This window comes from Osmia lignaria, chromosome 6 (assembly GCF_051020975.1).
Source record: "Osmia lignaria lignaria isolate PbOS001 chromosome 6, iyOsmLign1, whole genome shotgun sequence".
Lineage (NCBI taxonomy): Eukaryota > Metazoa > Arthropoda > Insecta > Hymenoptera > Megachilidae > Osmia > Osmia lignaria.
Genome location: NC_135037.1, coordinates 315,597 through 339,090, shown reverse-complemented (window position 1 = coordinate 339,090; position 23,494 = coordinate 315,597). Strand labels below are relative to the sequence as shown.

At 46.0% G+C, this 23,494-nt stretch overlaps 2 long non-coding RNA genes across 2 annotated transcripts; both read left to right on the top strand.

The window, feature by feature from the left end:
* Window positions 1–506: 506 nt before the first annotated feature.
* Window positions 507–1,833, top strand: LOC143305397 (uncharacterized). Its single transcript, XR_013062297.1, has 3 exons — window positions 507–1,199; window positions 1,333–1,552; window positions 1,641–1,833. It is a non-coding gene; the product is annotated as an uncharacterized LOC143305397 (long non-coding RNA).
* A 1,217-nt stretch (window positions 1,834–3,050) lies between these two features.
* On the top strand, window positions 3,051–6,032 carry LOC117601302 (uncharacterized). The gene is made up of 4 exons (XR_013062276.1): window positions 3,051–3,876; window positions 4,491–4,829; window positions 4,958–5,101; window positions 5,265–6,032. It is a non-coding gene; the product is annotated as an uncharacterized LOC117601302 (long non-coding RNA).
* The last annotated feature ends 17,462 nt before the right edge of the window (window positions 6,033–23,494 follow it).

Sequence of the window (23,494 nt, the reverse complement as noted above, 5' to 3'; positions counted from 1 at the left end):
GGATGTCGTTGATCGTAGGTAAGTGTTTGCGAAAGCGTGGTCTGAGAGGGCGGAGAGTGAGACACGCACCTTGATTAAATTAATAAAGTTTTATTTACACTATTTACAATTATACGATAAAGCGCAATACACATAAATGAGCGTGGACAGAGAAGAACTCGAACCGCGCTCGTAATTCTCGCGTGGACCGAAAAGCACGTGGTAACACGGCGAGCGTACGAACAAGAAGAACATGATCGATTATGGCGTCGATCGTGCCGGCAAGCGCGTGGAGAGGGGATCGCGTGGACAAAGTGGGCCCGAGAGGTGCTGCCGCTATCGGTAACGACGCACCGACGAAATACTTTCGTTGCCAACTTCGTGGGCCGAGACAATTTGGGGAATTTCGCCAACAGTAAGCGATGCATGATCCAATCTTCCATCCACGCGAATGATCCCGCAGTTATCTAAAACAGGCCGTAAGGCTAATACATTGGATTTTCTTTTAATCGGTTTACCTGTTTTTAGGTTGAGCAGTTCCTCGGAGAAGTATTCCGCTTGGTTCAGGCGGAGAATACATTTTCGAGCTTCATCCAGTTCCGTAGACGTCAGGAAACCCTTTCGTGTGTTGTTGTTGGCCCGAGAGTTCCACACGAAGCGACTCAGGTAAGCTGTAATGCGTACTAGCTTTGTCAACGACGAAAATCGACATAGTAGGTCGTTATCAGTTTCTGAATGGTTAGCTGCAATGGCGTGGGCAGACGATCGTTGCTCCGAAAGCGTGTCGTCCTGAGAATGAATGAACGACGGCCATGTGCTGAAGGGCGACTGAAGCCACGGAGGACCATGCCATCAGCGCTGATCTTCCTTCAGCATTTGCACGGTGACTCGCCTGGTTGCTAAATCCGCCGGATTATCGCCGCTATGAAGGTGACGCCAATCCACATCTGGAAGTAGTGTCTGGATTTCGACCACGCGGTGTGCAACAAAGAGCTTCCACCTAGAAGCGTGCGATTGGACCCACGACAATACCACCGATGCATCCGTCCAAGCGTATAAGGTGGCTCGCAGAGGGAGTATTCTGTCCCGAACTGCTACCATGAGCCAAGCTAGTAACAGGGCTCCACATAATTCCAAGCGCGGGATGCTGCAGAGCTTGATTGGCGCGAGCTTCGTTCTCGCGATGAGGAGTTGAACACTCGCAATGGTGGAGGAATTTGGTAAGCGCACGTAGACTGCAGCGGCGTATGCTCATTCGGAGGCGTCGCGAAAGCCATGCAGATCGATGTGATCCTGCATCGCGTCCCTGTAACTGACCCAACGTGGTAATGAAATCGTCTTTACTGCTTCCAGATCTTGTCGGAATTGGAACCAGTGCTCCTCCAAGCGGTCTGAAAGCGGCTCGTCCCAGTCTGCTCCTGACAACCAGAGATCCTGCAGGAGTGTTTTGGCGCGAATGAGAACTGGGGAGACCCATCCAAGGGGATCAAAGAGCCGAGCTGTGTGAGAGAGGACGAATCGTTTCGTCCAAATTCGAATTGTAGGCGTGTTGTCCGCTCTGGCTGAGGTAACGGTAAGCGTGTCTGCCACCGCATTCCAAGTCATACTTAGCGTCTCCGTGTCTGGACTCGCCTGCAGGAATTTATGATCCCTCCAACTAGTCAAGGTCCACTTGTCAAGGGGAAACCCGCCCGCCATGAGGATGCCAATTAACTGATGTCGAGCTTCCTCAGCCTTGGCAGGATCGTCGGCCCCAGCCAACAAGTCGTCCACATAGGCATTTCGACGCAATATGGCGGCGCCCAAAGGGAAGCGTTGATCCTCATCGTCTGCCAGCTGTTGCAGAACTCGCAGTACAAGGTAAGGAGCTGAAGTTGTCCCGTAAGTGATCGTGGTTAAACGAAAGTCTCGGACTTCGTTGTCAGCCTCATCTCTCCACAGTATGCGTTGCCAATCCCTATCGTCAGGATGAATCGATATTTGTCGGAACATCTTTACTATGTCTGTAGAGAATACGCATCGTGGAAACCTCCACCGAGTGAGCACCAGCCAGAGGTCGGACTGCAGACGTGGTCCTGACGCTAGAGCCTGGTTCACCGAAGGTCAGTTGCCTGAAACATAAGATCCGTCAAAAACAACTGTAACGGGGCGGTCTGGTCGGTTTCCCCGTGCCAGGGTTCGCTGGGGAACAGGTTCGAGAAATAACGAGGCGGTGTTAGTATGAAAATAGAAATGTTTATTCAGAATAAAGTATAGACGGGGTGAGCTATAATGGTAGTAGTGGGCCGCCGGCTGCGGCCCCGGGAGGCGTCGATGTCGGTGGCGGTATCCTGCCGGGCTCGCTACAACAGAAAAGAGAATCTAACGGTGAGCTGGCGATGGAGCCGTGTCGCGCTTAGCCTAGATGTACATTGGCTTACAAACTACGGGCGGAACCCGGTCCGTTATAGAAGTTACGCGGTCTTAACCTAGCGCGGTTCGTAGCGGTCGCTACGCGGTCTTACTGGCTAACGGCGCAGAGTCGGAGCGCGGAGTGAAAGCGCTGAGCGGAGCGCGAACGCGAACGAAAGAGACGCGGTGTTACGGCGCACGCGTGAGACGCGGAGTCGCTGGAGATCGGGAGAAGGGATGGCCCCTTCGGACCGTCGGTCTTTATTTAATTCGCGCGCTGCGATGTTTCGCGCTGCGGTAGAGTTGCTGCCCGCTTGCCTGACGCGGCTGTCTTCTCGTACACCGTGGTCAAACCTAGCAGTGAACGAGTCGACGACCAGTCCTGGCTCGCCCTGGGTCTAGCCTCGGGACGGGACGGGATCGATTGCCATAGGCCGGATGCGGTGCCGTGTAAGCTAGCGTTCGGAACCCCGCGGTCAAATCGGCCGATGTTACGGACGCGCACTAGTTTGGTCATCCTTGGACAAACCTCGGGGCTGACGAAGCTAGGCGCCTACGGCTGCTGGACCGGTTTTGAGCTGCCAGCCAGTGACGTACGTCACGGTCCGACGGCCGGTGAGCTCTTTGCCTGGACAAACCGCGACGTCGAGCCTGCCTGTGCTCCGGTCCGACCTCCTAGGAGGTCTGCTCGGGGCCGAGGCCCCGAGGCAACTCATCGATCCACGCGTCGATCGATCCTACTTATAGCCTCGCTTGTGGGAGTGGGGAGGCCGCCGCGGTGGGGGCCCGCGATGCGCGACGCCGATCCGCGGCTGTCGTCGCACAACCCGAATCTTTTCATTCCCTGACCCAATGGTTTTCTAGACTGCATGGTGAGGCAAGTAATTGGCGCTAGCAACCCCACTTGGAGGCTGGTTCCATGTGTCCCAGGCGCAGATACTCCTCCATGAAGTCCGTATAGGATGTCTGCAAAAAGGAGTTCTTCTCCCATCTTCGCTCGGCGACCAAAAGTCGCTGTAGAGCGGCACGCTGAGGCACCCCGATGTCTTCGGGTTTAACCTTCAGGAACAGAAGCCGTACCACGTAGCGCGCTAAATCGTCACGTGGGTGCGCTTCCTTAAAATACTCCTCACAAGCAGTGTCTTGTGGGCTCCACGGCGGCCTCGAATGGACCTCCTCAAGCTTCCAAAATCGTTGCAGATCGTTTCGGAGATTATCTAAGCCTCGGATGAGTTGCACCCGAGCCACCCCAGAGACTACTAGAGATGGTGTTGGCCCTATTCTCCAAGAAAAGGTACCCACAAACGTCGGTTCCGAGAAATACGTCTACTTTGCGTGGTATTCTGAACTCCGGGTCGGCCAGCGGCAATCCTTGCATATGCGTCCACGGATGGTCCTCCACTGGATGAGATGGAGTCGGAGAGGTGACTTTCCTTGTCACGAGCGCTTTGAGCGTAATGCTCGACTTCGTGCTTGGTCACCCCGACGCTCTTTTCCTGATAACCGGTGAGTAGCACCCTCACTCTTTTCCGCTACAGCTGGAGTGATTGCGCGACTTTCTCGCTGACAAATGACGACTCAGAGCCTGAATCTAGTAGAGCTCTGACGTCTAAAGTGCGTCCCTCAGTCGACTCCAAGCGGACCCGTGCGGTTGCCAATAAAACCACCCGTTGAGATCGGACCGTGTAAGCAGCACTCGTGCTCTGTGCAATCGTGGTTGTCTTGGATGACAATAGTTGATCCTCCCGGAATGCATCGTGTAACAGTGTGTGATGATTGGCCTCGCAAACCAGGCACCGAAAATTCGACTTACAAGCTGCAATGTCATGATCTGAATTTAGACATACCGTACACACGCCTATCTTTTTGACCAGCGACAAGCGGTCTTGCGCGTTCATTTTCTTCAACTTCGTGCAGTGGGCAAGTGTGTGAGAGCTAGCATACGCCGGAAACGTCTTCGCAGTCTTAGGCTTGACTGTCTCTTTGACGTTCGTGGTCAATGTTATCTGAGGTCGAGCGTTCGAAACGGGTGTACGCTTGGAGCCTTCCTTAGACTGGAGAGGGGGCGTACCCACATTCGTATCCTTAGCAGAAATAATAGCATGAGCACGATTTTCCAGAAAATCCACCAACGCAACGATTCAAACGGCGGAAGCGTGGTTGGATCCACTAAAGAAGTTTCCCAGGTGAGCCTCGTAGTCTGATCCAGCTTCTCGGTAAGAAGAAACGAAAACCATTCATCCCACGACTCCACCGGTCGCTCCAATGAGGCGAGTGCATCCCTTGGTTGGCGAAACTCGTCGAGGATCCTTTTAATTTCCTGAGATGACGCCTTTGCAATGGGAGTACAGGTGAGGATACGACGCATGTGTGAGGCCGCTAAGATCCTTCCGTTACCATAGCGACGCTCCAGGGACGCCCACGCTGAATCGTAATTACCGTCCGTCATTGGAGTGCAGGTAAGCATTTTTACTGTGTCACCTGCAAGACTAGATTTGAGGTAATGTAATTTTTGCACCTTACTTAGCTTTTTCGAATCGTGAATTAGTGCTCTGAATTGATCCTGATAACTTTCCCACTGTGACAGGTCCCCAAAGAACGTGGGCAGCGAGGTCGTGGGTAAAGTCGGTTCGCCTGACGACGCTTTGCCTGAAGAATTCTCGTCTCCTGGCTTCTTCCGGTCTGCGACGAGGAGAGCAATCCGCTCCTCCAAATCCACGAGGTGCGTGAGGTAAGTATTTTCAATGGTGCTGAAAACGTCTTCCTTCAAATAAGGTGATGATTTGTCACTGGCGCCAATAATAGATTTGTGAGTTGACGAAAAATCACGCCAATAACAGCTACTGCCGTTGCTGCAGCATAGTTAGAGTAAGTTTTTCTTGCCCGGTCTTCAGCGTATTCTTCATGAAAATCTCTACACAATTGGCCAGGTCTTCTTGAGCACGCAGTAGGTTGTGGAATGACGACATCATGATGAGTCACCCCGCAAAAACTGTTCGCTAACGACACGGAAGGACATACACAGCATGCGCGTGTAAGGTCAGGACTCGCGACCGTTGGCGGTTTGAAATTCGGACCGTTTAACGGCGTGTATGTAATAAAGGATACGATTATTCTGATTAGGCGCAAGAAAATAAAGTCAGCATATCTCACAAGAAACTGTAGTCTGTAACCCTTTTTCAGCAGTTCGGAAAGTCCAGTGGGCGATCGGCCACCATTGGATCGTACTTCGATGCACTGAGAACGTAGATCGCCAAGAAATGACTGCACTCACAGCCGGAAACAACGAATCGATTCACGATGGTCTGAATCAAGGTTCCGGACGTTTAGATCCGGCTCGAAGGACCAATGTTTTGAAAACTCGAATTGTTGGACAGTGTAATATACACTTATAAAAAAAATATGAATCCTGATCCGCGATTCCTTCCATACAAAATCGTCATTTTTCCGAATTTTTTGAGGTTTTTGATTTTTTACAGCTCGGGTTTTCAATCTAAAAATCTGCAAACTAGTATTATATGTGCCTCATGAATAAAAATATCTCTGATTTTTTTCAGAATTTTTCATGCACAAATATACGAGAAATTGACCAAAACATGTGTTTTACATTTTTCCCCATTACTACTCCTCCAGATGAGATACAGGGGTGTACAGGGCTAAAACTTGGCAGACTGTTTTTTCTTGATAAGCTATCGAATGAGCCATTGTAAGTCAAATTTGGTTTGGGGACACTTTTGACCATCTCATCCGGCTATACCCTTTCCAGCCTTGGTTTGGTGTACGACTCTTATGCCCTCTGCCTCAGCTCTACCCTTCTCCTTCATTCGGCAGAGGACATCCGCAAATGAAGCCTTTTCCGTTAACCGTACCGCTATCGCCTCAGGCTATACGGCGTTGGCCCTTTTTCTCGGAAGCTGGGGGATATACCCCATCGTGCCTCCTTCTACGCTTAACATACCCTCACCAAGAATCTGACGGCTCCAGAGGGGTAAGTCCTGTATCTTTAAAACTTCTTATCCTCGGGGTTTTGGGTCCTCTGCCCGTGACCCCTTCGACCATACTGACCATACGGGTCTCTTCTCAATATTGATCGTTAGAGGGGTGATGTCCTTCCCTTTCCTCCCGCGACTACCATTTTTGGTACCACACTTGATACACACGGGGTCACGTAGGCTGCACTAATAGAGGTCCTCCTCATCGCGGTGGGACCCTGATTTCCACTTTTATTCGCTGGTGTCGTCTCATTTATCTGTGCGAACCAAGAGTCTGGTTCTACCTGTGTCCCAGCACACACACGACAGGTACTTTTACTTGTCTGCACTTGTTCAGCAGTGGGTCTCCTTCCTAGACGGGGGGGGGGGTTGGTCTTTGTCAGATCTACCGCCACTTCTCTAATCGTACCGGTGTATTCCTCAAACTGTTTACAAGTCCCTTTAATTACAGGGCTGAAGTTCTTGGCTTTGCTTAGGTAGCTCTTTATTGTCTTATTTGTCTTAGATAGCAGGCTGGTGAGAGTGAGGTATAATAGGACTCGTTGGGCAAAAGTTGTGTCGAATAATGAATAAAAAAAGAAGAAAAGAATAATAGTATCGAACTATTGGTTGCTCATGAACAACGAATAAATTAATGAATGTTCATGTAGAATGAATAAATTGAATTCATCCAACACTTTTATTCGTTGTTTGATATGGATAAAAAAGATACTTTTTAGCGATTTTTGAGAAAAATGTGTGTTACGAAAATTGCGAGTCCGGAGAGGTCTGCTAAGGAAGCACGCTCTTTGTTGCGAACACAGTGTTTATTGCACACAGAAAATTATATTTACAATAGCGTAACAGTAAATGGAGTTGCACGAAGAAACAAGCGTGGTCACAGAAACTATATACACTTATTACTAATTACCTATCACTAAGGGATGCGAGATCAGCGAACACGTCTTTACTCAACGAACGATCGACCTGGAGTCCTAGAGAGTCCGAAATGGTGGAAGAGGTAAAGCGGATTTTAGTGAACCGGCCCATTTAGGTAATTTATGACCCGTGTCTACGAACTGAGGTGCATACGGACGCCAGTACGATCGGGCTAGGGGTGATTTTATTTCAAAAACACGGCAATGTAAACCGAATACATATTACAGTCGTAGAACCACTTCCGAAGAGCAGAGGTACTATTCTTATGATTTGGAGACTCTAGCGATTGTTGCTGCGTTAACGGCTTTCAGAGTTTATCTGTTGGGAATTAAATTTATTGTAGTAACCGACTGTAATGCAGTGCGGGCTACTGCCACGAAGAAGGACATCCAACTCAGGGTAGCCCGCTGGTAAATGTATCTTCAAGACTATACCTTTGATATTGTTTATCGTTCTGGTTCAAAGATGGTTCATGTGGATTATTTGAGCCGGAACCCAGTATAGTGTTGTGCAATCGATCTTACTGAGGCGGAATGGATTAAGGCGAAACAAATGCAGGACCCTGATCTTGAAGTAATTCGCAAAATATTGGAGTCGCGTAGTGTACGGTCAGACACTAAGCTGCCTCGAGAAATATGCTCTTACGGCTGGTGTTATCTTCCGTAAGACCGAAAAAGGCGATACGTGGGTGGTACCTAGGATGTCGCGGTTTAATGTGGTAAGATACTGCCATGATGAGCAAGGACACTTCGCGCTGGAAAAGACTTTAGAGAAGGTGCAAGAGAATTATTGGTTTAAAATAATTGGTTCAAAATATGTAGTCTTGTTTTAATTGTCTGTATTATAAATCGTCGAGTGGGCGGAAGCCTAGTTTACTACACCCTATAGAAAAAGTAGTCGTCCACTTTCATACCATACATCTTAACCATAGTTCGCAGCCATAGGAAGAATACGCAAATTCTCGCAATTATTGACGTTTTTATGAAGTTTTGCGTACTTGAGCCTGTTCGTGACACGTCAACAAAGTACGTCAACTACTTCGTAACGTTTTCACGATGTCATTGGTCTTCCTTTCCAACTTCAAATGGGACTGCTAGCCTCAGCGTCTGCGAAGTCTGTTTCTCAATAAATCTGTTATTCTCAGTAACCGAGAGTAAGCGAGAGAAGCTCGTATTGATCCTTTCAATATAGCCGAACGTAGAAAAGAATAAAGAGCGGAAAAATACCTCGCAGACGCTCAACCTAACAGTCTCATTTGAAGTTGGAAAGGAAGACCAGTAACGTCGTGAAAACGTTATGTTGCCGATATTTCATTAGACAACGAATAATTGCCGGTCTCTTTTTCTCGATTAACTCCGCGTATTTCCACCGCTAGGTATGGAGGTAAAAGCAAGGAGGAACATTTCACACGAACAGAAATTTTATTTTTTAAACACCGTGGTGTTACATGTAAAAACTTTAGTGTTATCCCGTAGGAATCCAAAGGCGTTCTGATCTGAGAGGTTGCTCCCGGATATATTCTAATTCGCGAAAGATAAGGAGAGGTGATCGTATGATCCGGTGTTCCCTCCTCGAATGTTCAGGATCGGCACAATGACCCAGCGACAGTAAACCATTTTCATTGCAACAGGATCATTTATGGATGAATGGGTAAGTTCTATTTACATTATTTTTGAATGCTTCCCGATTTAACATGTTTATTAGTTATTCCATTTCAATCTTTTTTTTATTATGTGGAAACTTTTTTTATTCCCAAATCGTGTATTTGTTTTTCCATATTTTTTTCAAAAATGATTACAAAGTATTTTTCATTTTTAAATTCCTATCGTACAACTAATAAAAGTGTTGAATCAATTCGATTTATTTATTCTACGTAAACAACGATTCATTACTTTATTCGTTGTTCATGAGCAATCAATAATTCGATATTATTATTCTTTTCTTTTTTCAACCGACTTCGAAAAGGAGGAGGTTTCTCAATTCGATCAGTATGTATCTTTTTTTTCCTGTGTGTGTTCACCGATTACTCCGAGATGGATGGACCAATCAGAACGAAACCTTTTGTATCTTGTAGGGTATGTCTTCCGATTGGTTCCATTGAGAAAAATTTTTCACTTTTTCATTGTTATTGCAAAATACAGGAAGTTTTTAATCTCAAGATTGGACGATTTCAATGACCTTTTAATATGTTGTCAAGAGCATGATTCTGAACAACTTGTTCATTATGCATAATTAATGAAAAGCTTTAGTTTCCGAGATATTCGTGAAAAACTATTGTTACTACTACATTAAATTCTATGTATGTCAATGAGTCTCTGGCGGTGTATGGGTTAGCATGCAGTCGCCGATTCTTTACTGTTTCTATACATGTCTAAGGTATGCGAGGCCGCGAAACCGCGGGCCCCTGCCAGCGCGCACCGCGAACTCGCGAGGCAGCCGGCCTCGCGAGCATTAATATACCGGGCCGCGAGGCGATAGACGCCAGATCGACACTCGGAAGCGAGTCACTTTGATGAGCGATAAAGAGGCGATCAACTACGATTTTTGGGCTCCTGTTAATTCCTCCAGCAGCGTTCGGCAGGACGGGTTGTGTCTACGGCCGTCCTCCGATACAGTCCGCTGTCTCCTTGGCCACGGCCGAGAGATTTCCCTCTCTCGGCGGCTTCCCGACCGCCGGACCGGGCGTTACGTCTCTACGGCGTCCACCGGAGCACGGTCTTCTTACTGCCTGGGTGCAGGACGGGTTGTGTCTACGGCCGTCCACCCATGAAGGCATCTAACCATCGTTCCCGACTATCCGACTACCTCCGCCGTTTTCCGTACCGCACTGAAACGTTACAATAGGACGGCCAACATCCCGTCTCGCGACCGCGCCGCGACCAGACCGCGCCGTGATCGCGACCGCTCGATACCGTTAGCTTTAAGAACTGCGCCGTGACCGCGACCGCTCGATACCGTTAGCTTTAAGGACCACGCCGTGACCGCAACCGCTCGATACCGTTAGCTTTAAGGACCGCGCCGTGACCGCGACCGCTCGATACCGTTAGCTTTAAGATCGTTAGTTGGTAAGACCGCTTAGACTGATAGGATACCCAGGGCCGTAGCTTTAAGTTAGACTGTAACCATAGCGTTAAATATATCTATTTTCACCCATATCCAACCGACTTATTCATTCGTTCGCCTGAACCCTGGACTTACCGGCTGAGCCGGCAACACCCCGGCGGTAACCCGTTACACATGTATACTTTGCAAGGGATGTACTGTACACTGATGAGATGTTGCGGAGGCTAAGGAGTGACTCCTCAGTCTGTCCCGCCTAGTTCCAACGTCGTTACGCACCTACACCACTTGACTTTACGGTGTGCAAGCGGCGGGCTTAGTAAGTGTGAGCGTTTCGACCAATAACGCGCGACGGTCTAGAATGCGTGTGCATTAGGCGTGACTAGAAACCTCTGACCAATCGTACCCGCATTCCTTAGCCTCCGCAACATCTCATCGGGATACAGTACCGATTGCGATGAAACCTTTCACATCTAATAGGAGATATTTTCGCGATATCACACTTGCAAAAATTTATGCAATTTGTTATTGTTAATAATTATCGTTATAACCAAAACCCTATTCCTTGGTGTTACTTTGCACGGAATGTACCGATCGCGATGAAACCTTTCGCATTTAATAAGAGATACATATTTCTGCGATGATCCCACTTGCAAACATGTATGGAACTTGTTATGGTTACAAACTATAGTTATTGCGATTAACCAATAAACCACCTTATTGCGATTAACGTAAACCACCTTACGGCATCCTACAAATACTGCTCGTTCCACTAAAAAGTGTGAAATAAAATAATTTTTAACAAAAAATACAACCGACTTCGAAATGCACTAAAAAAAATGAAATAATTTCTACTTCATTTATACAAATACCCAACAGCTATTAATAAAACCTATTTACGCGTTAAATAGTATACTAAATACAGTTCAACCTTTTTGGAGGTGGCGCAAAATTAAAAATACCCGAATATACGATGCTGCCAATAACGATTTGATAGGTTGCCGACATTTGAACTAGGATCTTCCTAGTAGAAGAAAGTATTTAATTTTCCGCCGCCTCCGAGAAGGTTGAAATGTATTTAGTATACTATTTAACGAGTAAATAGGTTTTATTAATAGCTGTTGGGTATTTGCATAAATGAAGTAGAAATTATTTCATACTTTTTAGTGCATTTCGAAGTCGGTTGTATTTTTTGTTAAAAATTATTTTTTTTATTCATTATTCGATGAAACTTCTGCTCAACGAATCCTATTATACCGACGTAGTGCCGTTGCACTTGATCACGACCGCACAGAGCATACTCAACACTCTCGTGGTTCGGCCCGCGCTAACGGCGCGCTCTGATTGGCCAGTGTTTTTCGTTAATAATTCGAAAACGAAGCCTTAACCAACATTTTGGCAAAGGAAAAGGTTGATTAAAATGACCTCATCCATAATCCCTCTTTGGCTCCTACCACAGTTCTGGGACACCCTGTATATGTATATGTATATCCTTACAAGTTTGAATCGCACATTGTTGAGTTCTCTTGCAGCTACCTGTGCGGGGAACGCTGAAGAACGGTAGGATGAGAGTGTGAAACAGGTGCAAAGTGCCATTAATTGTACCACTAATCGGAATACTCAGAAATCGCTGACACAACTTTTGTTTTGGTACAAGCTGCGTATCCTGGCGGACGCTAGGCTTCTCGCTCATTGTCAGATCCAAAGCACTCTGGACCAGGTGGACTTTCAAGGGATGCGTAACGCAGCGAAGGCTGCCACGGATGTCGAGCAGCTGGAGCAGAAAAGGCGTTTTCATGGAAGGAAACCTGAACTGCAGAAAGTACGCGGTTGGGGATGTCATGGTGTCAGCCAACCCTGTAACAGTTCTATAGAATATATAATTTTTTATTCGTCTGGTAACGGGGAATTTTTAGGTTGTCTGACAAGAAACAGCGATAGATATCTGATAAAATCTGCTTATATATTTTCTGAAGAATTATACAATTGGGAGCCTTTACGACTGTAATCAATGTTCTTTAATTTAGAAACCGCGAACGCCACTCCTAGCTTGTGTAAAGATATATAACGATTTATACGAATAACTTTAGAAAACGCGAACGCCACTCCTGGCTTGTATATAGATAAACAACGATTTATCTCGAATGTTAAAGGCTTTAAAGAAAAACGCGGACGCCACTCCTGGCTCGTAGGACAATGCTTGGTTGAACGACCTATTGAACTAATCTCGGTTCTTGTGAGGAATAATAGAATCTAACCAATTGGTGTCTATATGAGATTATTAGAATGACGAGAGATCTTGCCCTTGCGGGATAGAGTCGCACGTCGCTGATATGCACAAAGTCTTTGCGTTCCGTGATGTCTAGGAAATGTCCAGAGGCACTTCCGTGGTCTCTTGGATTTTTCCAGATTCAGTGGTTCGTTCAGTACCGTGCTTTCTCACACACAATAGATGGAATATTTGCCGGAACGACAATTGCACACTTGCCACCAGTAATGGGTAGGCATGCACTGTCGGCGGTTGCTATTGGATGTCTGTGAAATTTGACTGACAAGAACCGAAATTATCAATTTAACGCAACTACTGGTGTGATTTGTTACTTTGGGCGAGACTATGTTATTTGTCTATCTTGGCACTCCTGTTTAGAACAACTAAGAGGTTTCGGCAGGGCACGATTATGTGACCTCGACGATTTCTCTGTCTCTAAGCAACAGTGACCTTGATGTTGATATTATTTGTTACATGAATATTTGAAATAATTGTCTTGAATATATAAAACGTGATGCACGAGTCATATGTGCCACAAACCCAGGAGTCACAAACTGAGTCGCGGCACTGCTTCACGGAATTTGTATTTCACTGGTGTTGATGTGAACCGATTTAGTGTAACAGAATTTGGATGTTATAAATTCATTAAACTGACTACTACGACGAAACCTTGGTTATTCGCGAACGGGTATCCCTTGTAGCAGTGCCGCGGCTCAGCTTGTGCACGCGACTCCTCGGTTTGAGGCGCATACACGAAGACAGTAAATCGGCAGTTTGACGATTTTACCAAGTCGGTTTGACTCGCCTTCGCGTATCGTTTCTCGCCCAACGGACCCTCGAATTTCGCGTCTTAACGCTAGCGCTTTCGAACGTAGAGTGTCGGATCATCGATGCGCATCGACCTCCTTCGATCGATCCTAGGTAGGGATCGATACCACGTGGGAATCGATGCGCACGCATCTCGAGCGAGTGGGAATCGTTGTCGTTTAAGGGGTATGCCCCCTACTGAGCCGAATATATACATATATATTTATATGTAACATATACGGTTACAACCCGGGAGTGACTGAAGAGAGCCGAAAACTGCTAGCTGTAGCAACGGGGCCCTTAAGGATGACGGCAGTTTTGCCCAACGATTGCTACAAAGTTTTCGATCTGCGGGACCTGCAGAAATCTCCCAATAGCCGTAGCGTAGTGACTGTTGATCGGATGAAAAGATGGGTCACGTTCGATACTACCCAATAGCAAGTGAGTAGATAAAGGACTATGATCCCTGCATCTGTCACGGGTCGAGTTTATTTGGTTGGAGTCTGCGGCCTTGAGGAATAATTCGGGGTCAGCATTGCGTTCAATGACGGGCGCAGGCAAGGCCTGGGACCCACATCAAGTTTAGACCGTCCAGGTATGAGGTAGGGTCAACCCTGTATCAGTTGGAGGTCTGAGCGGCGGCCAGAACCAAGGCTAGTCGGAGTCAGGGTTAACACCGGATTGTAGTGGCCGGTTGCCTACTCACAAGGAGAAGGCGTACGATTTCCCCTACGAATCTCAAGGAGTGGTTCGCGTTCGCGAAGGCAGAAGGAACGGTGAAGTCAGTAATGAGACGTAATTTTGCGGTGTAACAAAATATTGATTTATTCAAAATCAGGTAGTTGAGTATGGCAAGGGAGCCTATCACAGAATAGTGGAAGCACCGCAAATCTAGTGGCAATTTATGCGTTTAACAATCAACGGAACGCAATTCACATCTACTAGATGTTCGATAGACGCGCTTATCACAAGGTATAATATAAGAAGGACTTGATTAGATTGATCGTCAATGATTCGTATAAGGCACGCAGATCGGATACACGCGCGAATCGGAAATGTAATACAGAAATGATGACGCAAAAGAAAATCTCTCAACCAGTCGAGTGACTTTAACGCGACTCAAAAAATTCAGTCTTCTTTTATACGGAAAAATGACTGGTTGAATAACGCACTTTAATAACCGCGGAATAATTATAATAGAATATAATATAATATAAGAAAATATACGAAAATATAACGAAAAGAGGCCACAACGCAATATCGTGACTCTACTCGGAATGCGAAATGTAATATACACACGACGGTTACAGAATTCCGTCGGTCGTCTACGATTCAAACACCTTTCACCAAGGACGAGTTATTGTTCGCTCAATTCGCTTAGGAAACATACACCGATATCGCGACGCACGAAGGTCGCGTGATCGGGAGCGCGTAGGCACAAAGGAACGTTTGAATTTATTAACCGTGCTGCGAAATATTAACTTTATGCGCGGAATGGCGAGCCAGCAGAATCCGAGGATACTTCCGGTTCAGCGAGGCTTTCACCTGCGAATCGACGGTGGTACTGACTTCACGATTTCACTCACAATCAAAGGATGAGAAAGTCGCGCACTAAGTCCCGACCCTCGACTCCTTTGCAGATTGAAATACGTGAATTTAAGAGTAACCGATAACCGTGGATTTGCCGGAATCCGTCAACGTTCTTCCTGTCATACAAGGCATACTCAAGGAAAAAATTAAGACTGCCAAGATCGAGATCACGGCCCTCCAAATTGCAATGTAAAAATTGCCAGAGCACAGGTAGAACTACGATGACTCTACCAGGTTTCCCCAGGAATCAACGATGTTTTGGATATGTCTGCCTAGAACGATCTTTCGAGGGTACTGAGTCCCAAGATACAAGGCTACTACAAGATGAAAGGGAGATGTCCAAGTTCGGGCTCTAGTCACGACTTGCTGGATCGCAATCTTAAGACAGTTTTTTCCAGGAGGAGAGCCGTAGGCGAAAGCGTCCGTTCTGTTTGTCGGTTGAGACCAGAGTATCGATCGCTGAATCGATACTAAGCTCCTTCGATCCGGCGTTCGAAGGAGGGGATACGCGCACGCGCTCCACTGTGACGAAAAAGAAGGGATAGCATATACCATCGCTATAGTTCCGATCTCCCATGAAAAATCTATACTACTTTGTACTATACTATGTAACTGTACGAATGTACGGTTACAACCTACATTCGCGACAAGAACAATTGTAATAGCCTGAGATTGTAAAATATGCATTGCTGTGTCAAACCCACATTAGCATCTTTCTTCAAACCCAGTGAACCTAGTGACAGTTCCCACAAAATTTGACTAAATAATATAAATTACGCGTCCTCGCACCTGAAAGCCTCCGCCAGCCACACGCGAGTCCCCAGGACTCTTACAGGGTCCTTCGCCGTGAATCCGGACCGCTCAAAGGAATTTAAGAAAGGCAACGGAGAATTTATTATAGACACTGGCTCGATGTTGAACTTAATTAAGTCAAACGCGCTACGGACCGACGTGCCGATCATTAAATGCGAGAGCGTCAGCGTAAAAGGACTTCAAGGATACATTATTGCTGCCGGTATCATAAGCATTAAGATAAATGGAAACCAAACGCTTTTCTACGTCATCGACAACCCGGATTTCCCTGACGGAGTAATAGGACTCTTAGGTAGCCTGTACCACCTGCAAGAAGAGAGCGAAATTTCTTTTTATCATAGAACCCTAGTAACAAGCAAACGGCCGATTCATCCAATCGGATTCTCGAACTCACGGGAGATAAAAGAAACGCTGACTTCTTGCCAACGCAACCAAGAAGCCCCGCGAGCGCTCCTCGGTAAACAGGAATGTATGAAAGTTGCGTCAGCCGATTGCACAGGCGATAACGACGAAGACGCGGACCGCGCCGTCGAACAGCTGACCCAGCGAAATTCTCAGGAATCGGGTGACGAAACGCGCAACACGACCGACATTATTGACCTACCTAGGCCGCTGACGCCGCTGACAGATAAACAGCTGGAATTTCAAGGCGAGGACCTAGGAGACTATGTCGTCACGCAACAGACCGATGCGAAGTTAAAAGGATTCGTAAAATAAACAACGCATTAAAATTAGATCATTTAGAAGATAAACCGCGACGCATGGTCCAAAGTATCGTAGCGCGTTACGCGGACAGATTTTTTATTCTCGGCGATCCCCTGGGAGACACTAATGCAATCGTTCACAACATCCCTGTGGACGACAAAACTCCGGTATTCACGCGACAGTATCCCTTTAGCGTCGACCAGGAGAAAGAAATATCTAAACAAATACAGAATTTAGAGGATGTAGGGGTAATAGTTCCCTCGAACTTCCCATATAACTCGCCCCTCTGGCTAGTTCCGAAAAAACCGGATTCGAAGGGAAATGTACGCTGGAGAATGGTCGTAGACTTCCATAAATTAAACGCGAAAACAATCGACGACCGTTTCCCGATTCCCTGCATATCGGATATTTTCGACCGGTTAGGAGGTGCAAAGTACTTCGCTGTTTTCGACTTGGCAAATGGATTTCATCAGATACGCATGGCTCCTGAGGACCAGGAGAAAACGGCATTCTTGACTTCGGATGGACACTATGAATACGTGCGCATGCCGTTCGGATTGAAAAACGCGCCCGCCACCTTTCAAAGGCTCATGCAACTCGTTTTGAAAGGACTAATCGGGAAAATCCTGTACGTATATATCGATGGTATAGTAGTTTACGGACGCACTTTGGAGGAAATGGAAACACGACTCGAAACTCTATTCCAACGCCTTCGCGATAATAACCTTACATTACAACCAGATAAGGCAGAATTTCTGAAGAAGGAAGTAACCTATTTGGGCCACATCATCTTGTCCGAAGGAATAAGACCAAACCCGGAGAAAATTCGAGCAGTAGAAAGTTTCCCAACTCCAACCACGCGTAAAACACTGAAACAATTTCTAGGATTAGTAAACTACTATAGGCGATTTATCCCGGATCTGTCACAACAGGCCAAACCTTTGACAGAATTAACTAGTCCCAAGAAACCCTTCGCATGGACCGAAGTCCATCAGAAAAGTTTTGAGGAATTACGACAGGCGCTCTGTAAAGAACCTGTTTTACGTTATTCGAATTTTGATGAGCCTTTCATTATCACCAGTGACGCATCAGACATCGCTGTCGGCGCTGTCCTAAGTCAGGGCAAAATAAGCGAAGATCCACCTATTGTCTACGCGTCGTTAGCTCTTACGCCGGCTCAACAAAATTACTCTACAACGGAGAAAGAACGCTTCGCAATCATTTTTGTAGTCAAACATTTCAGAACATACATATATGGCAGAAAATTTACGCTAGTAAAATCGCCCTCTACAATGGCTATTCTCGGTCAAGAACCCGGCATCACGACTAGCCCGCTGGAGAATACTCCTAGAGGAATATAATTACGAAATTATATACAAACCAGGTCGCATAAATGCAAACGCGAACGCTTTGTCAAGAAATCCGGTACCTTTTGCACTGCCAGTAATATCCTCAGACCAGACCACCACTGCAGAAGAACCCATTGCAAACCGAGTAAGCGCACGTCGTGCGGTCCAACCTAGGCCAAATTACGAGGAACCACCATCATTGATCCTAGATGAAACACAATCCGTATAAAATATAGAACTGGAAGAGATCGATCCTAATGCAAACTCCACCATGATAGATGACAACGTCACCACGGAGCAAGAGCATGAGGCACTGGCGTGTAGTACCCCGAAACCAAGAAAACGTGTATCTTGGGGGTCACCTCTCTCCACCCGGGAACTTATAGAGCCATCTGAGGACCAACCTGATCCAGGACACGAACCATCCTCGTACGATCTTTCGCAGACGGATACCGTCAGACAACCGGCACGCATCTCCTGGGACTTGCCATCCCCATCAGAATTATTAGATATACCGCAGTCAACAATTAGGACCCCTGAATTTACTCGCGAATGGAAGGACATCGATAATATTTACGCACCATACCCACAGGTCACCGTCAGCACAACACCGGTTAAAGCAATCCGCTGCAAAATAGTCGTCTCTAAAGCTCCTCTCACGGAGGGTCCTGGTAATATCGCGCACTTTATCCCTGCCGATAAAATTCTCACCAGCCCCACCTGCAGAACGCTAAAAGCTCTAGGAATGCTCTCCGAAACGAATTTGCTGACTGAAGATTTAACCGAAGGGCGCGTAATCGTTACGCAGACGGAAGAAAGGCTAATCTTTAGCATCGTGGGCGCTAGATACTTCTTCCAGACTATCGAACAACACCAGATGTCTTACTTATTGCATGCTCTCAAACTCGCAGCAAAAATAGAAGGAGTAGATAATTTTCGCATCCCAACGAGCGGAGAGACGATGCACCAATTTGACACTGAGACATTACAACAACGAACCGATCACCGTGACAATATGCACAGGCGAAATACAAACTCCGCCAGAAGATCACCGAGAAGACATCATTCGCCATTATCACGAAAGTCTAATAGGAGGTCACAAAGGAGTAACTAAAATGTATCGACGCATACGGAATCTTTTCGACTGGCCCAGAATGTATCGAGGTGTGGAAGATTACATCCGATCCTGTAAAAGCTGCCAAGAACAAAAGTTGGTACGGATCAGAACACGAGAACCGATGCTCATCACAAATACGCCAGCCAGGCCTTTCGATAAGGTAGCATTGGACACCGTCCGACCTCTTCCGTTCACGCCCAGCGGAAATCGACATATTCTCACACTTCAGTGTCAACTTTCAAAATTTTGCATGGCCATTCCGCTACCGGACATCCGACCTGAGATCGTAGCAGACGCCTTCTCACGTTACTTCGTCACAATTTTCGGCGCGCCACGGGCAATCCTCACAGATCGCGGAACGCCGTTTATTAATCAAGTTCTTAAAGGAATAGCTAAGACTTTTAATATCGAGCACGTTACCACCTCCGGTTATAGACCTCAAACAAACGGTTCCCTTGAGCGCAGTCATCATATACTAATCGAATATCTAAAACACTTTACAGAAAACAAACATGACTGGGATATTTTCCTTCCTTTCGCAACGTATTCATATAACACATTGACACACGAGGCAACAAATTTCTCGCCTTATGAAGTAGTTTTCGGCCAGCTAGCAAGAGATCCCTTCACTCCTATGACTCGCAAAGAACTCCTGACCTATTCAGTATACATTCAAAATTTAGTACAAAAATTAGAAGAAATCGGTCAAATAGCAAGAAAGAATCTTGAACAAAGCAAAGAACGCTCAAAATTACAGTACGATAAGAGAAGTAAAGAAGTCGAATTCTCTCCTAATGATCAAGTCTATGTGTTAAAAGAACCACGTCTTAGTAAATTTGACCCTCATTATATCGGTCCGTTCAAAATCTGCGAAATAACAGAAAATAACAACGCAATCCTCACGGACGAACAGGGAAGAAAATTCGCAAAACACTTAAACAAACTGAAACTTGCGCATTCGAAAAGTTTTGAAAACAAATCCGATAGCATCTGGAAACCTCCCCCTTTCGACCCAACTTGAACGAAAAGGCATTTATTTTAGGAAATCCAGTAAACTAACTAACGGCTGATCTATACCTACAAACTACTAGATAGGTCAACCAAATCACTATGGGCCCCTGGTACCTGCTACTAAGCATCGCCTCGATCCAGTTCGCGGCTGCGAACCATATGGAAGGCGACTATTACGTTACACGACTAAGGAACAACCCCGGACTGTACCCCGAGAAACTAGCCCCGATCCGCACGTTTCGGGCAACGTGGAGACTAGTCACAGCTCTGGATGTAACGGAAATCCCGATCAACCGCCCAGAAACATCTTTCGCAATAAACAGAATGAAAACCATGTGCTCTTCCCAAAATCTAACATCATGCCCCGCGGATGCCCTGAAGGACTAATTGGATAGAAAATTAGCAGAAGCACTACGCTACGAAAATTTGCTAGCGCATGCACTCAGAAAGAATGCGGTGAGAGAAAAACGAGCTCCACTCGGATTTATCGGTTCAATCAGCAAAACGTTATGCGGAACGCTTGACGCAAGCGACACAGAATATTACAACCGCGAAATCGATAAAATTTATTGCGACCAAAAACAAATAACATCACTAATTCACAACCAAACACACATAATCAGATCTGAAAGGCTTACGATACATTAAACATCTTGTCTCAGTCGGTAACAACAATGAATGTGAGAATCGAACACATTAGCTAAGGTATCAGCAATTAATAGACTCGAAGACCAGTTAGAGCTAGAATTGGCTATGAACTCCTGGGGAACCCGACTAATCCGCTAGACAGACGAATACGTACTGATACGTACTGACTACCCTGACTGACGCGATAATGTTTGCGAAACTAGGAATCCTACACCCAATGATCCTATCACCAGATCAATTACTCACAGCATGCCATACTATACAAATTTCCACAAATTTGGAGTTCCCGCTCTCCATGGACGAATTGATATCGGAGCAACTCCAAGACACAACGACCATGAGCGCCGTATACGCAAAAGGAAGAGTGATTATCACGATAGACTTTCCTCTCCTAGAAACGAATCCGTTCGAATTATACCACCTATATCCTTGTCCTGTATCCCAGCAGCTCACAATCAACACCTCGGCACCCCTAATCATCCAACCTCATACCGAATTCTTGGCAGTAGACCAGAGAACCTCGACCTTTTTCCTTCCTGATGAAAATTACCTTAAAACTTGCAAAAATCCTAACTATGAAATCCTCCCACTCCAAAACTATGAGCATAGCCACATCTGTGAAATCGACCTCATCCTGCGTCCAGAACAACTCGAGTGGAAACAATGCAATGTAAAAGCGGCTCTACCAAACAACATCCAAATCACCAAACTGGAAACCCCTAACACTTGGCTATTCGCAATACAAAATAGAGAAGCACTCCAAATAACATGTAACAAAAGATCAGCTGGCTACGAACAGCTCCAAGCTGCAGAAATATTACAATTGCAGGGCCACTGTGAAGCAACACAAAGATAATCGCATCAGGAATCAGAACACAACAATGTAACCACACCTTCAGACCCACTTCCAGCCTCAACATATCAAACCTCATCCAAGATCTAACCCCACATCACATCCAAATCCTGACGAAGCACCAGCAAAATCAACCAAAATTCACACCCATGAAAATAGACACAGACAATCTCCTAACTCTACAAGACATCGACGATCAAGCGCAAGACCTAGCGCACCACCATCGCGCCCAAACACATACCGCCTACATCACTTACGATTCATTATCAGCCATAAGCGTTGTAATTATGATAATAATAGCGGCAATCGGATACCGATACTAAAAAAAAACGAGCCAGGAACGACAACCAACCCAAACTTCGCCAGTTCACGGCAAAGGACATCGAGATGCAGAACCGACCAACCGTCACCCCAATAACGTGGCCCTCAGATCTGCGGATAGCAGAACTACCAGAAACGCAAACGCAAGATGGAATAACGAATCCCGGTTTCAAGAACAAAACAATCCTTTAATACTAAAACTAAGGAACCGGATCAGGAGGTTTAAAAGAGAAAAAAAAAGAAGCAAAACACGCACCACATAAAGGAAAAATATATATACGATTTATTTCCTTTTACACGAAAACTTTTTTATATGAAAAATAATTTAGCTCTTCTCCCGGAACAGAGGCTCGAGGTCTAAAATCGCATTTTCGTTCCACTCCCAAAGCTCCTGGAGGGTGAGCCGGAAATAGGCCCGGTACCACCAGACGGCCTTCCGGTAGGCGATGTTAACGTGCTCCGGGTAGACCCTATGCGTACCATCCTCACACTGAAGAAGAAAAAAAAAAAGGTATCGTAAGAAAATGAAAAAAAAAGAGGATAAAAAAGCCACTCATCCAGGATCGGAACACGTCCTCTTTTAACAGGGAAAGATCTGAGGAGATTTTATGAACGGGGTAAGAAGAGTAAATGTTATTTATTCCTTTTTTCTCACTCAATATTTATTATTCCGAACTTTGACGATATGGAGTGAACGTGCACACGGTACGTGCTAGACAAAACTCTTATTTTAAGTGGCGACTCGCCGCCGCTTGCCCAGGGTGAAATACTGCACCTCTAGACAAGGACAGCGAGCACGCCGCGCCTACGAAAAAGGCGGCAAAATCGCCGCGATTTGGGAAAAACCCCAAACGGACTCGTCATGTCCATGGAAAACATGCTGGATTGGCGAGTGGTCACCAAAATAATTAACGGTAACCACGCTCGCCAAGTCCCTTGTTATAACTTTTCCTCGTCAAGGGTCGAGGGCATGGTAACAGCGTTGTCGCTATAGATCCATAGTGATGGAATATAGTGATAGAGCTTCTAGTTATTCAGTGTCAAAGTAACGACACCACTCGACCGACCGGTATATATACCACGAAAACCCCACCATGTTCACCAGGAGCATAGCGACGATTAGTTCTACATCGACAATTTTTCAATAGCCATTGTGGAATGTCTAATTCAGCGTATCCGTAGACGCCGCACTTAAAAATCAATCCTTTTATGGTCATATAGATTTTTCGATCGGCATCTATTTCAAAATTATCGACTGTCTAGCGTGGGAGGGGTGTACTTTATGGCCAGTTCCCGCACAATCTTTCCACTTTATATGTTAAACGACGACACAAACCTGTATATATATTCGACACTTTACACATATATTTCTTTTCTTTATATTTTCAACAGCTGCGCACTATTGAATATTCTTCGGCACCTTTTACCTTTATATTTTGAACAGCTATCTTTTATTGTACAAATTTTTCACCATTATGTATACTCTGTGAATGCATGGAAATGTACATGTGAGTGAGCGCATGAGGGTGGCGAACGACGAAAACACCTTACACAAAATACCCTCTCGAGAGCATTTTGTGTCCAGCGTGAGGGGTGTTACGTCCCTAGTTATAACCCATTTTCGTCTTTCGCCATTCCAAGGAGGTTTTGTTCTGGAATCGGCGAAACATC